We start from the raw sequence: 14,612 nt of genomic DNA on the forward strand, positions 1-14,612 counted from the left end.
ATCACCCCGGTGAGGGTGGAGCCAGAGGCGGAGCCCACCGGGGTACCAGTACAGTACCTGGAAGTAGACTGTATTATAATTTACAGGTCATAGGTCACAGCACTATACAGACAGTTCATACTTAGGTGAATACATTCACCACATTCACCCCCTGTTAAAAAAATAAAGTCCAGCCGGGGGGGGGGGGGGGGGGGGGGGGGGGGGGGGGGTGGTGACGTGGGGGTCATCAAATGTTCAGTCTGTCTGGAGGCCAGATCATTCTTTTAGACCTCCTTAGCTCTGGCGATGCAGCAGGCATGGTTGTTTCAGGTGGTGACTGCAGGGGTGTGTTGTCTGGAGCTTGAGCTTCAGTCCGGCGTGTCGGAGACGATTGAGGGGTGGGAGAAGGCAAGGGAGTAGGTGGGTGGCGGCAGTGCAGGCGCAGGACAATACAGGAGATTCAGGGGCGCGTAAGGGGCACTGGGAGTGGCGGTAGGCAGCGGGGAGGGGGGCGCGTTGGCAGGGGAACCAGCTGGCGCCATGTCCTGTAGGGAGACCGTATTTTGCTGTCGGTCCTGGTGCGGGACGTAGGCGTACCGGGGGTTGGCGTGCAGCAGCTAGTCCCTCTCGACCAGGGGATGGGTCTTATGGCTCCTCGCATGCTTTCGGAGAAGGACAGGTCCTGGAGTTGTCAGCCAGGATGGAAGCGAGACCCCGGAGATGGAGTTCCTAGGAAGACAAACAAACGGTCGTGAGGGGTCTCATTCGTGGCTGTGCCGAGAGTGATCTGATGGAGTGGAGGGCATCGGGAGGACTTCCTGCCAGCGGGGGATTGGGAGACATCTAGACCGGAAGGCCAGAAGGATGGCCTTCCATACCGTCGCGTTCTCCCTCTCCACTTTCCCGCTTCCCTGCATGTTATAACTCGTCGTGCTGCTCGAGGTGATGCCCTGACTGAGCAGGCACTGACGCAGCTCATTGCTCATGAACGATGTGCCCCGGTCACTGTGGACATACGCAGGGCAACCAAACAGTGTGAAGATGCTGTGCAGTGCCTTTATAACCGTGGCCAAGGTCATGTCGGGGCAGGGGACAGCGAAGGGGAAGCTGGAGTACTCATCCACGATGGTTAGGAAGTATATATTATGGTTGATGGAGGGGAGGGGCCCTTTGAAGTCCATACTGAGGCGCTCAAAGGGCCGGGAGGCCTTTACCAGGTGGGCCTTGTCTGGCCGGTAGAAGTGCGGTTTGCACTCCGCACAGACTTGGCAGTCCCTGGTCATGGCCTTGACCTCCTCAGTGGAGTAGGGCAGATTGCAGCTCTTAATAAAGTGGGTAAGATTAGTGACCTCCCTGGGCGACAGAGGTCATCGTGGATAGCCCAAAGTCGGCTATCTTGCGCGCTGGCGCATGTGCCGCGGGACAGGGCATCTGGGGGCTTATTGAGCTTCCCAGGACGATACTTGATATCGTAATTGTAGGTGGAGAGTTCGATCCTCCACCTCAAGATTTTGTCATTCTTAATCTTGCCCTGTTGTGCGTTGTCAAACATAAAGGCAACCAACTGCTGGTCGGTGAAGAGGGTGAACCTCCTATTGGCTAGGTAGTGCCTCCAGTGCTGCACGGCTTCCACGATGGCTTGTGCTTCCTTCTCGACTGAGGAGTGTCGGATTTCGGAGGCGTGGAGAGTTCTAGAGAGGAAGGCTACTGGTCTGTCCGCCTGGTTGAATGTGGCGGCCAGGGCAAAGTCTGATGCATCGCTCTCTACCTGGAAGGGGACGGACTCATCCACTGTGTGCATTGCGGCCTTGGTGATGTCGGCCTTGATGCGGCTGAAGGCCAAGCGGGCCTCAGCTGTCAGGGGAGATGTGGTGGTTTGAATAAGCAGGCGGGCTTTATCTGCAGAGTTGGGGACCCACTGGGCATAGTAGGAGAATAGCCCCAGGCATCGTTTGAGGGCCTTGAGGCTGTGGGGAGGGGGAGGTTCTGTGAGGCGGTGCATCCGGTCAGGCCCGAGGACTCTGTTCTCCACGATGTAACCGAGGATGGCTAGTCGGGTAGTGCGGAAAACACACTTCTCTTTGTTAGCTGTGAGGTTGAGGGATTGGGCGGCCTGGAGGAACCTCTGAAGGTTGGCGTCATGGTCCTGCTGATCGTGGCCGCAGATGGTAACATTGTCCAAGTACGGATATGTAGCCCGCAACCCGTACTGGTCCACCATTCGGTCCATTGTTCTCTGAAAAACCGAGACCCCGTTATTGATGCCGAAGGTAAACACGGAAGTGGAAGAGTCGTTCGGCTGCTTCGAAGGCAGTGTAGTGCCGCTCTCCCGGGCATACCGGGAGCTGGTGGTAGGCTGACTTCAGATTGACCGTTGAGAACACCTGGTACTGTGCGATCTGGTTGACCATCTCCGCTATGCGGGGTATGCATCCAGTAGCGTGAACCGGTTAATGGTCTGGCTGTAGTCCACAACCATCCAATTCTTTTCCATGGTCCGGACGACCACCACTTGTGCTCTCCAGGGGCTGTTGCTGGCCTCTGATTCCTTCCCTCAACAGTCGCTGGAGCTCCGACTTGATGAAAGTCATGTCTTGGGAACTGTACCGCCTGCTCCTGGTGGCGATGGGCTTACAGTCGGGGGTGAGGTTCGCAAAGAGGGAAGTGGGGGGGACCTTGCGGGTCGCGAGGCTGCATACCCTGAGGGGGGTAAGGGTCCACCGAACTATAGGGTCAGGCTTCGGTGACTGCATTGGAAGTCTAATCCAAGCAGAGGTGGGGGAGGACATACAGCTTAAAACGAGTGGACTCGACGCCCTGCATCTCAAGGTTAGCGATACAGTACCCCCGGATCTAAACCGAATGGGAACCAGAGGCAAGGGAGATTGTTTCGGATGCGGGGTAGATGTGAACGGAGCAGCGCCTTACCATGTCAGGGTGAACAAAGCTCTCCGTGCTCCCGGAGTCAAAAAGACAGGGGGTCTTGTGCCCATTGACCCGGACAACCATCATGGAATTTTTCAGGTGCTTTGGCTGTGACTGGTCGAGGTTGACTGCTCCTAGCTGCGGGTAACCATGTTGTTGGCGGTAGCACAAAATGGCGGCCCCCATGAGTCGCACATGTCAGGCTGGGTCAAAGATGGTGACCAAGATGGACGCCCCCATCGGTCGCACGTGTCAGCCAGCGGCCAAGGTGGCGGCCCCCATGAGTCGCATGTGTCGGTCGGCGTTGGAGTCGGTGGCCAAGATGGCGGCCCCCACGAGTCACACGAGATTGATGACGCGTCTGAAGGGGGCGTTCCCGACTGGCACGCAGCCACATTGCAGGGTCTGCGGGCCTGTGAGTCCATGGGTCGGGCCTGGTGAGTTATCGACTTCTGGGCTTTAGGTCGGCCCAGACAGACTCTGGCAAAGTGTCCCTTTTTGCCACAGTTGCTGCACGTCGCTGTGCGGGCTGGGCAACGCTGCCGGGGGTGTTGACCCTGTCCGCAGAAGTATCACTGCAGTTCCCCTGTCTGGACGGGCAGCCGCGCGGCACAGGCCTGTGACGTAGTCGGGTCCGATGCAAGCCGCGAGTATGGTGTCCATGAGGGGTTCACCGGGTCCGCGGGGAATGCACTGAGGCTCTGGTAGGCCACCTCTAACGAGGTAGTTCGTTTTACCGTGTCCCCCAGGTCAGTGGTTCTGTTTTCCAGCTGGCGCTGCCTGATGTAGTTTGATCGGACTCCAGCCACGTAGGTGTCTTGGATCTGTAGCTTCATGTGCTCCTCAGCCGTAACATCCCGATAACTGCAGTTCCTTGTGAGCAGGGTCAGGTTTTCCAGGTACTCATCCAGCGATTCCCCAGTGCGTTGATGGCGAGTAGTGAGGAAGTGTTGGGTGAACACCTTGTTTACGGGCTTCATGAAATGCGCCTTGAAGATCGCGACCGGTGCCTTGTAGGCAGCTTTCTCTATCATCATGGAGATGTGATGGCTCACCCGAACATGGAGGAGTCGCAGCTTGAGGGTTTCAGAGGGAGGCAAGCGTTCAAAGATCTCCTTGGCCTCTGTCGCTCGCGCGTCGAGTTCGAGCTTATCTGGCTTTAGAGCGGCTTCCATGGTGGTCGCTGGATAATAAATTGTTAAACCGTTAATCCAATGTGAGACCATGAGAACGAGTGAATCTAAGGCTTTATTATCCAGGAACCCGCCTGCCAGTATCTGCTGTACAAATGAGTGACACTCACAGGTGGCCAGACTATATATCCCCCCAGTGAGGGCAGGGCCAGAGGCAGAGCCCACTGGGGATCCAGTATAGTACCTGGAAGTAGACCGTATTATCATTTCCAGGTCATAGGTAACAGCACCATACAGACAGTTCATACTTAGGTGAATACATTCACCACAGATATGCAGATAGGGAGACAAACAGATAGAAAGATAGTTTGGTGAATGAAATGCTAGAGTGATGAACAATTGAAAGGTCGGGATTGCAGGAAGCGCCGAGAAGTTGGTGCGTGGTGGGGCTGGAGGAGGTTACAGAGACAGGGAGAGATGGGGCGACTGGAGGAAGTTACTTAAACAGGAAGGGTGGTAGGGGCTGGAGAAGATTACAGAGATAGGGAGTGTTGTAGTGACTGGAGGAACAGAAACAGGGAGGGTGGTAGGAGCTGGAGAAGGTTACAGAGATAGGGAGGGCTGCAAGGGCTGGAGGAGGTTACAGAGATGGGGGTTGATGAGCTGGAGGAGGTTACAGAGATAGGGAGCATTGTAGGAGCTGAAGGAGGTTACAGAGATAGGAAGGGTGTAGGGGCTGGAGCACATTACAGATATAGGGAGAATTGTAGGGGCTACAGGAAGTTACAGATATAGGAAGGTTCATACGTGTTTGAGGAAGATAGGGTCTTAGAGAGGGTTGTAGGGGCTGGAGAAAGTTACATAGTTAGGAAGATTTGTAGCAGCAGGAGGAGGTTATAGAGATAGGAAGGGTTGCAGTGGCTGGAGCGGGTTACAGAGATAGGAAGGGTTGTAGCAGCTGGATGAGTTTACTGCGATAGGGAGTGCTGTCGGGGGATTGAAGAGATTATGGACTTTCAGAGGGTTGCAGGGGCTGTAATGTATGTACACACAAACATGAGGAACAGGAGTAGTCCACTCGGTCCCTCAAATGTTCATAAGATCATGGCTGACCTGATTGTAACTCCTACCCCACATTCCTGCCTCACCCCCGATAACCTATCACCCCCTTATTAATTAAGAATCTTGCCTTAAAAATATTCAGAAGCTTTGGCGTTACTGTTCCAGAGACTCACAACCCTCTGAGAGAAAAGGTTTCTCCTCATCTTTGTCCTCAATGAGTGAGTCCTTATTTTTAAACATTGGCCCAGAACTCTCTACATTCTCCTGCAATCGGAAACATCTTCTCCATATGGACCCTGCCAACACCTCTTGGGATCTTATATATTTCAATCAAATTGCTTCTTACTCTTCGAATTATGGCAGATACAAGCCTCACCTCCCCAACCTCTGCTTATAACACAACCTAAATTTAAGGGTTAATTTCTATCTAAAGTCTAGTCTTTCTTTAATTTAGTAAATTACTAAAATTGCTGTTTGGGTGAGAAAATAGTGAGTTTTAGGACAGCTTTAAATTAGTTCATATGCCCGCTTCCTGCAGCTGCAACTGGTTAATTAGATAACTGACTTTAAAAAAAATTTAGAGTACCAAATTCATTTTTTCCAATTAAGGGGCAATTTAGCGTGGCCAATCCACCTACCCTGCACATCTTTGGGTTGTGGGGGTGAAACCCACGCAAACACGGGGAGAATGTGCAAACTCCACACGAAGTGACCCAGGGCTGGGATCGAACCTGGGACCTCAGTGCCGTGAGGCAGCAGTGCTAACCACTATGCCACCGTGCTGCCCCAGATGACTTAAACCGGCTGTTACACGCTATATTCAGAGAGTATCAAAGCAGGCCATCTCACATTGCTGACTTTGTCTGCACTGGAGTGCTTGTGCTTAAGTTGGAGTTTGGTGACAGAGCGAGTTCTGCTTTGGGTAGCAGCAGAGTGCTTAAGTGGGTTAGGTGACTGAGTGAGTGCTACTTTGGGCTGCAGTTGAATGCTTAATTTAAAATTTGGTGAGTAAGGGAGTTCGGTGAGGAGGGAGCAAGGTGCTGTTTTCCTTTACTATCTTTCTTCAAAGGCGAGCGGCAGCCTTGGTAAATAGGAGCTGGAAGCTGTGGAGCTGATTGGGTGAGAATGGTCAGGTAAGTATAAACTACTTTTGCCATTAATAGCTTTTAAGGTCTTATTTTGTGGCTCATCGTTTGTAAAGGCTATATTCTGCAACAATGAGGAGTGGGACGAAGGGCCCCGAGTAACTGATATTATTGGATATTAAGCATCTTCCATGAGGCTTGATTTAATTGAAGGGTAAAAGTCATGGCAAGAGAGTTCAAAGTCGCGATGTGCTCTTCTTGCTCTATGTGGGAAGCCTGAAACATTTCCAGTGCCTAGGGCCAGCATGTGTGCAGGAGTGTCCCCAGTTGCAGCTCCTGGAAGCCTTGGTTTCAATGCTTGGCGGCTGAGACACTGGGGATACCCATGAGGCAAAGGGTATCATAGATAGCACGTTTAGAGAAGTGGTCACACCTCTAAGGCTAAAAATCTACAAGCAGGAAGGGAAGGGTGACCACCTGACAAGGCAAGAGGACAAGGCAACTGTGCAGGAATGTCCTCTGTCTATTGCCCTGAAAAACAGATACACCATATTGGATACTGTAGAGGGGAATGTCCTCTCAGGGGAAATCAGCAACATCCATTTTTGTTGCACCATAGTTGGCTCTGCTGCACATCAGAGGAGTAAAAAGTGTGGGAATGAAATAGTTACAGGGGATTCAATTGTAAGGGGAATAGATGGGCTTCCCTGTGGCCACAAACGAGACTCCAGGGTGTTATGTTGCCTCGTTGGTGCTCGGGTCAAGGATGTCGCAGAACAACTGCACAACATTCGGAAGGGCGAGGGTGAACAGCCAGTGGTCGTGGTACGATTTGGTAAAAAGCAGAATATCGGGAGATGGAAAGTACGTTGAAAAGTAGGACCTCAAAGGTAGTGATCTCAGGATTACTAACAGTGCCAGATTCTAGTCAGAGTAGAAACAGTAGGATATATTGGATGAATACATGGCTAAAGAGATGGTGTGAGTGGGAGGGTTTCAGATTCCTGGGGAATTTGGACCAGTTCTGGGGAAGGTGGGACCAGTATAAACTGGATCGGCAGGACTGGGTCTGATGTCCCAGGGGCAGTATTTGCTAGAGTGGTTGGGGAGGTTTTAAACTAAAATGGCAGGGGGGGGGGGGTGGGGCATGGGAACCTATGCAAGGAATCAGAGGTGGGGGAATCAATAATAATAATAATAATCTGTATTTGTGTCCCAAGTAGGCTTACATTAACACTGCAATGAAGTTACTGTGAAAATCCCCTAGTCTCCACACTCTGGTGTCTGTTCGGGTACACTTTTTAAAAAAAATTTAGATTAACCAATTATTTTTTCCAATTAAGGGGCAATTTAGTGTGGCCAATCCACCTACGCTGCACATTTTTGGGTTGTGGGGGCGAAACCCATGCAGACACGGGGAGAATGTGCAAACTCCACACAGACAGTGACCCAGAGCCGGGATCGAACCTGGGACTTCAGCGCCGTGAGGCGGTTGTGCTAACCACTAGGCCACCGTGCTGCCCTGTTCGGGTACACTGAGGAAGAATTCAAAATGCCCAATTCACTGAACAAGCACGTCTTTCAGGACTTTGTGGGAGGAAACCGGAGCACCCGGAAGAAACCCATGCAGCCACGAGGAGAATGTTCCGACTCCGCACAGACTGTAACACAAGCTGTGAATTGAACCCAGGTCCCTGGCACTGTGAAGCAACAATGCTAAACCACTGTGCTATCAAAGACAAAAGCAAAAGATAGTAGAAAAGTGATACGCAGAGAAATCAAGGGCCAGAAGCAAACAGGGCCTCAGTGTAAAATTGTGGGAACGGTCCAAGGAATGTTAAAAAGTTAAGCCAAAGGCTTTGTGCCTGAATGCGCAGAGCATTCATAATAAAGTGGATGAATTAATCACTTGATGCACAATCAATGGACACGAAACATAGATGAAGTCCGAACAATAGGCTTTAATGCACAAGAAGTGTACCCGGTAGCAGACGTACAGAAGAAAGGCCGACTGCCAGGAAGCACGGGTTCTTATATCCTGCCTTGTAGGCGGAGCTACCTACCTCTCAGTCAATCAGCTGAGTGGCACATGACTTACCCGGGCCAATGGGCAGCGAGTCCTCTGCACCAATAGCAGCTCACTTCCAGGTACCGTAATACCCCTAGTCATACTACAAAAAGGAAAAGCGTTACATCGCTGGTTAAAGAGGAAATTAACATTATAGTGAGGAAGGATATCGGCATCCGATGATATGGAATCTGCATGGGTAATAATATTAAACTTAACTATTGTCACAAGGAGGCTTACATTACCAGTGCAATGAAGTTACTGTGAAAATCCCCTGGTCGCCACTCTCCGGCGCCTGTTTGGGTGCACAAAGGGAGAATTCAGAATGTCCAATTCACCGAACAAGCACGTCTTTCGGGACTTGTGAGAGGAAACCGGAGCACCTGGAGGAAACCCACGCAGACCTGGAGAGAATGTGCAGACTCCGCACAGACAGTGACCTAAGCAGGAATTGAACCTCGGACCCTGGTGCTATAAAGCAACAGTGCTAACCACCGTGCTACCAAGCCACCCCGGTAGGGCTGAGAAATATTAAGGGACAAAAAACATTAGTGGAGGTTGCATATGGACCCCCAAACTATAGTGATGACATTATAGTTTAGTGGAGTGGCATTCAACAGGAAATTAGGGACACATGCTGTAAAGGAGCATCTGTGATTGTGGGTTACTTTAATCTGCAGATAGATTGGGCAAATCAAATTAGTAACAATACCGTAGATGAGGAAATCCTGGATTGCATACGGGATGTTTTTATGGGCAAATACAGTGAGAAACCAACTGGAGAACAGGCCATCCTAGATTGGGTACTGTGTAATGAGAAAGGAATAATTGGCAATCTAGTTTTGTGAGGCCCTTTGGGAATGAGCTACCATAATTAGATAAAAATTTCCCTCAAGATGGAGAGTGACGCAACTGATTCTGAGACTAATGGGGCCTGAATCTTAATAAAGGAAAGTACGATGATATGAGACACGAGTTGGCTATGATGGATCGGAAAAAATTACTTAAAGGGATGACGGTGGATAGACAATGACAAACATTCAAAGAGTGCATGGGTGAACTGAAACAATTGTTTATTCTTATCTGGCCCAAAAGTAAAACTTGTAACTTCTTGTAAAACGGGAAAGATCACCCGTGGCTTACAAGGGAAACTAGAGATAATATTCCATCCAAGGAAGAAGCAAAAAGAAAAAGCAACAGACCTGAGGATTGAGATCAGTATAGAATTCAGCAAAGGAAGACCTTAAAATTGATTAAGAAGGGGAAAATAGAGTATGAGAGTAAGCTTGCGGGGAACATGAAAACTGACTAAAAGCTTCTATAGGTATGTGAAGAGAAAAAGATTGATGAAGACAAAAGCCCTTACAGTCAGAAACAGGGGAATTTATAATGTGGAACAAAGAAATGGGTGACCAACTAGATACATACTTTGGTCCTGCCTTAACAAAGGTGGACACAAATAACATACCAGAAATGTTGGGGAACACAGGGTTTTGTGAGAGGGAGGAATGAAAGAAATCAGTATTAGTAGGGAAATTGTGTGGAGGAAATTGATGGGATTGAAGGCCGATAAATCCCCAGGGCCTGATAATCTACATTCCACAAAACTTCAGGAAGTGGCCCGAGAAATAATGGATGTATTGGTGATCATCTTCCAAGACTCTATAGACTATGGAACAGTTCCTACAGATTGGAGGAACAGTTCCTACAGATTGGAGGGGAGCTAAAGGCATTTAGTGGAAAATGGGGAATTATAGTCCAGCCAGCCTGGCGTCAGTTGTGGGGAAATTGGAGAGACCAATATAAAAGATTTAATAGCAGTGCACCTAGGAAACAATGGCAGAATTGGACATAGTGAGCTTGGATTTACGAAAGGGAAATCATGCTTGACAAATCTACTGAAATTGTTCATGGACTGGCTTTGAAAGCAGACCAAGGCAGGCCAGCAGCACGGTTCAATTCCTGTACCAGCCTCCCATAACAGGTGCCGCAATGTGGTGACTAGGGGCTTTTCACAGTAACTTCATTTGAAGCCTACTTGTGACAATAAGCGATTTTCATTTAATTTCATATAACAAATAGAGTTGATGAGGGGGGACAAGTGGATGTGGTTGATTTGAACTTTCAGAAGGCTTTCGACAAAGTCCCACTGAAGAGATTAGCATTTAAAATTAAAGTACATAGGACTGGGGGTAGTATATTGAGATGAATAGAAAATTGATTGGCAGACAGGAAATAAAGAGTATGAATAAATGGGTCTTTTTCTGAATGTCAAGGAATGACTAGTGGGGTACCGTAGGGATCAATTCTATTCACAATATATATTAGATTTAGATGAGGGAACTATCACCCCTTCAATGGCATTACCTTCATTGAATTCCCCCACTGTCAACATCCTGGGGATTACCATTGACCAGAAAGTCAATGAGCAGGTCAGAGGCTAGGAATCCTATGCCGAGTAACTCACCTCCTGACTCCCCAGTGACTGCCCACCACCGACAAGGCACAAGTCAGGGGTATGAAGGGATACGTCCCACTTGCCTGGATGAGTGCAGGTCCAACAACACTCAGGAAGCTCAACACTGTCCAGGACAAAGCAGCCTGCTTGATTCATATTCCTTCCACAAACATTTACTCCCTCCATCACCGACCCACAGGAGAAGCAATGTGTATCATCTACAAGACACACTGCAGGAACTCACTAAGGTTCCATGGGCAGCACCTTCCAAATCCACGACCACCACCACCTTGAAGGACAATGGCAGTAGATGCATTGGATCACCACCACCTGGAAGTTCCCCTTCAAGTCACTTACCAATCTGACTTGGAAACATATCATTGCTCCTTTACTGTCGCTGGGTCACAATCCTGGAACTCCCTCCCTAACAGCACAGTGGGTATACCTACACAACATGGACTGCGGCTCACCACCACCTTCCTGATGGCAATTAGGGATTGGCAACAAATGCTGGCCTAGCCAGCGAAGCCCGCATCCCGCAAGAATTAATTTAAGAAAACTAAACGTAATTTCTCCATATTTGCAGATGACACAATGCTGGGTGGGAGGGTGAGCTGTGAGGAGGACACTGAGATGCTTCAGTATGATTTGTAAAGGCTGAGTGAATGGGCAAATGCATAACAGATGCAGTATAATGCGGATTAGTGTGAGGTTATCCACTTTGGTAGCAAAAACAGGAAGGCAGATTAATAGCTGCATGTCCATAAATTAGGAGAGGGGAATATGCAAAGAGACCAGCGTACCCTTGTACACCAGCCGCTGAAGGTAAGCATGCAGGTGCAGCAGGAGGTAAAGAAGGCTAACGGCATGTTGGCCTTCATAGTGAGAGGATTCGAGTACTGGAGCAGGGCTGTCTTGCTGTAATTATACAGGGCCTTGGTGAGGCCACAGTTTTGGTCTCCTTATCTGAGGGAGGAGGTTCTTGCTACAGATAGAGTGCAAAGAAGGTTTAGCAGACTAATTCCTGGGATGGCGGGACAGACATCTGAGGGGAGGTTGAGTCGGTTCGGATTATATTCGCTGCAGTTCAGAAGAGTGAGGGGGGATCTCAGAGACACCTAAAAAATTCTACCAGGACTAGATAAGGTAGATAGAGGAAGGATGTTCCCAATGATGGGGTGTCCAGAACAAGGGGTCACAGTCTGAGGATACAGGATAAACCATTTAGAATTGAGATGAGCAGAAATTTCTTCACCCAGAGAGTGGTGGCCTGTGGAATATGCTCTCACAGAAAGTAGTTGAGGCGAAAACATTGTATGTTTTCAAGAAGGATATAGCACATGAGGTGAAGGGGATCAAAGGATATAGGAGGAGGGTGAGAATATGCTTGATATGGATGGTCAGCCATGATCATAATAAATGGCAGAGCATGTTCAAAGGCCGAATGAACTTCTCCTGCTCTTATTGTCTATGTTTCTATCTTTCTACTCATTCTGGGTAATTCCTCTAGTAACACTTCTCTGAACTGCTTCCAACACATGTACATCCTTCTTTCGATAAGGAAACCAATAATGTACACAGTACTCCAAATGTGTTTTCGCAATAAACAACAGCATTGTATTAGCTTTCCTAATTGCTTCCTGTACCTGCACACTAGAATTTTGCAGTTCCTGCTCAGACACCTCGATCCTTTTGCAACTCTGAACACTGCAGTCTCTCACCATCTAGATCAGGGGTGGGCAAACTTTTCCGTGCAAGGGCCGCATTCAGAAATTCACAATTCACAAAGGGCCGCATAGTATATTAAGTAAAATAATTACTTCACCCAGTTATGATTCTGGGCGCCTCATATAGAACATAGAACAGTACAGCACAGAACAGGCCCTTCGGCCCTCGACGTTGTGCCAAGCAATGATCACCCTACTCAAGTCAACGTATCCACCCTATGCCAGTAAGTAACCCAACAGCCCCCCCACCCATTAACCTTTAAAAAAAAATTTAAAAAAAAAAAAAATTTAAAAAAAAATTTTTTTTTTTTTTTTTTTAATGACTTGGTGGGCCGCAGAAATACCTTTGGCGGGCCGCATGCGGCCCGCGGGCCGTAGTTTGCCCACCCCTGATCTAGATGATATGCTGCTTTCATATATTATCTGCCAAAACAGACAATTTCACATGTTCCCACATTATGCTCCACTTGTAAGATCTTTGCTCACTCACTTAACCTATCTATATCCCTTGGTAACCTCCTTGTTCCTGCTTCATATCTTAATATTCTACCTATCTTTGTGTTGTTAGCAAATTTGGCAACCATACTACCGCTCTCTTCATCCAAATCATTGATATAAATCATGAAAAGTTGAGACCCAACATTAATCCCTGTGACACACCACTCATTACGTCCTGCGAACCAGTAAAAAAACAGTTTACGCATACTCTGTTTCCTGTTGGCTAGCTAATTTTTTTTTCTTATCAAAATCTTTTGTTTGGGGTTTTGCATCCAATTTCAAAACTTTGCACAACAACATAAAAACAATAATAATAACCAAAACGATAACAACATCAACACCGGTATCACAAGCTGCCACTGCGTCTGTGGCAATAGTACCAGTACTACTGTATCATTCTCTACCTTATTTACATTTGTGTACATTATACAGCTTTTTCTAAAAAGGTGTTCTTACTGGGAGTTTTAACATTTATTAATGAGAATTATACACAACTTTATGGCATAGTTATAGTCACTGCCAGGATTCATTACGTTGTTTATGATTACATTTGTTTTGCTGGTGTTTCCCCCCTTGAGTTCTGTGGGGAGGTTAGGATGGTCACCTCCCCAGTTTGACACATTTGGGAGGGATCTGTGTCCCCTCCTGTGAGTGGCCTTCCTCCCCATTTTTACTCCGCCATATACAAGGTCCTTTTCATCCAGCACCGCTTTTCTAACCCCCGCCTTACTATTCCTCCCGCCCTCCCCTTCTGATCTTCTCCCACTGCCTAGTTAATTGCTGTTGTGAACAGGTCTGCAAAGAGGTTAGTGAACTTCTTCCACGTGTAGTGGAATCTCTCCTCGGACCCTCTTATTAAGAATTTTATTTTTTCTAGTTTCAGGAAGCCTGCCGGGTCTGAGAGCCACTCCATGATCCTGGGTGGCATCTCCACCTGCCGATCAATGAGATGAAGATCAGGGCGTCCGCCCGTTTCCCTGTCCAGAGCTCAGGCTGCTCTGATATGCCGAAGACTGCCACAGACGGACACGGCTCCATCTCGACCACCACAACCCTGGACATGGCCTCAAAAAAGGTCATCCAGACCTCCCCGAGTCTGGTGCTGGACCAGAACTTGTGGGTGTGGTTGGCCGGCCCCCCTGACACCACTCACACCTCTTCTCCACCTCCGGGGAGAACCTGCTCATGTGTGTCTTTGTAAGGTGGGCCCTGTGCACCACCTTGAGCTGCATCAGGCTTAGCCGGCGCAGGAGGAGGTGGAGTTGATCCTGTGAAGCACCTCGATCCAGAGTCCTCCCCTTATCTCCATGCCAAACTCCTCCTCCCATTTCTGTTTGGTCCCATCCTGATCTTTTCGATGAGTCGTCCATAGATGTGGCCACATTTGTCGTCCCCTAACCAGTCCAGCCACACCATTGTGTCCAGAAATGTGTGTCCATGTCTCTGGGGGAATGTTTTTGTCTCTTTGCGGAGAAAAGCGCGCAACTGCAGTACCTGAGCTTGTTCCCTTTCAGGAGTTGAAGCCTCTCTAAAAGTTCTCCCAGGCTCACCAGTCTATTGTCCACATATATGTCCTTCACTCTAAGTGTCCCTCTGTCCTCCCTCCATGTCCCAAATGTGGTGTCTATCCTCGCCGGTGTGAACCTGGTTGTTGTAGATGGAGGTCTCCATGGACAT

The 14,612-nt window shown here is 48.7% G+C and overlaps 1 protein-coding gene across 5 annotated transcripts in view; it reads left to right on the forward strand.

Moving 5' to 3' along the window:
• Positions 1-14,612, forward strand: part of LOC119974535 (urokinase plasminogen activator surface receptor-like) — a 111,604-nt gene that overhangs the window by 75,891 nt on the left and 21,101 nt on the right. The gene's annotated exons all lie outside the window — the stretch shown is intronic.

Source organism: Scyliorhinus canicula, chromosome 12 (genome assembly GCF_902713615.1).
Source record: "Scyliorhinus canicula chromosome 12, sScyCan1.1, whole genome shotgun sequence".
NCBI classification, from domain to species: domain Eukaryota; kingdom Metazoa; phylum Chordata; class Chondrichthyes; order Carcharhiniformes; family Scyliorhinidae; genus Scyliorhinus; species Scyliorhinus canicula.